General features: G+C 39.9%; 1 pseudogene; it reads left to right on the forward strand.

Moving 5' to 3' along the window:
- The first annotated feature begins 216 nt into the window (after window positions 1-216).
- On the forward strand, window positions 217-334 carry LOC124623550 (annotated as a pseudogene).
- Window positions 335-1535: the final 1201 nt, after the last annotated feature.

Raw genomic sequence — 1535 nt, forward strand, 5'->3', positions numbered from 1 at the left:
GAATATACATTATTGAATACCGTACACAAATTTTAAGTTATGAACAACTATATTTTTCTTCGTTTTCTACTTACATAGACTTTTACAGCAAGATAAACTTCAGACAATCCTTCTTTTCTCTTCAAGTCCAATAACAGAAGCAAACGACATAAGAATAGAGTTCAGACACAGAATCTCAAATGTCCATGGAATTTGGAATTGCAATGTAATGCATTTGGCAACGGCCTTGCCGCAGTGGATACACCGGTTCCCGTCAGATCACCGAAGTTAAGCGCTGTCGGGCTTGGCAGGCACTTGGATGGGTGACCATCCCAGCCGCCATGTGCTGTTGCCATTTTTCGGGGTGCACTCAGCCTCGTGATGCCAACTGAGGAACTACTCGACCAAATAGTACCGGCTCCGGTCAAAGAAAACCATCATAACGACCGGGAGAGCGGTGTGCTGACCACACGCCCCTCCTATCCGCATCCTGCACTGAGGATGACACGGCGGTCGGATGGTCGCGATGGGCCACTTGTGGCCTGAAGACGGAGTGCTTTATGTAATGAATTTGTTTACTCGCTGGCATGCTTCGCCAGCTATTCACACAATAGTTATCAATGCATGGCATTTACACACTTCAAGTATATGACCACCTCAGGAGATACAGTACAGTATTCCAAAAAAAAAAAAACAAAAAAAAAACCACGAACTATGCTGGCAGAAAGGGTCAACATATGTAACCTCTCCATTACACCGGTTTCTTCATGAAATTTTGCCCAACTTTACCTTTCACTGTATAAAAATCTACGTATTACCAAAGATTTGTACCCACAAACTGTTATATAATTGAAACTCGTATGCGAATTTTTGTCCGAACAGGACCTAACTTGAATTGAACTGTAACTGGTTTGAATACAATTTGTCTGAACGTTAAACACGCGACTGGATTCCTACGATTATCTGGCCCAAATCAAAGTTTCCACTTACCTCGCCTATTGAAAACGTTGTTGCAGATTTCTCGAAAGTACAACAGCAAACAGAAAGCAGGCAGAATTCTAAATAAATGTTCAAACTGCTGCACACCACATGGTACAATGTGGTAATGCGTAGTGAGAAACTTTTCTTAAACATGGGATGGGGGGAGTAACTATTTCTATGAAATGATATTCCAAGACAACGATTTTAGAAGGAAATACGTATTCAGAAAGACACTGTAAAATTTCACTCGGTCATCACACATAATATTTGTCAGAACAATACTATCGTTAACAAGTGACCAATAATTTAAAAAGGATACAGTATTAACAGAGAAATTGTATAAAAGCCGAACACTTTAATCAGCTAATATGATAATGCGTGACTCAGAGAAGTGGCCTATCTCTGAGCTCTGATGCAGTGATCAAGGTTAACTAGCTAACAATAACTCTGGAAAATGTTATCTGCTCAGTGATGCAGTCTTGGCACAAACTTCTTCTTTTCAGAAATAATAACATTACTCAAAAATATATACATTGATCCTTGCTGTCCTGCACATTAAATCTTTCTTCATCTAA

Source organism: Schistocerca americana, chromosome 7 (genome assembly GCF_021461395.2).
Source record: "Schistocerca americana isolate TAMUIC-IGC-003095 chromosome 7, iqSchAmer2.1, whole genome shotgun sequence".
In the NCBI taxonomy this organism is placed as follows: domain Eukaryota; kingdom Metazoa; phylum Arthropoda; class Insecta; order Orthoptera; family Acrididae; genus Schistocerca; species Schistocerca americana.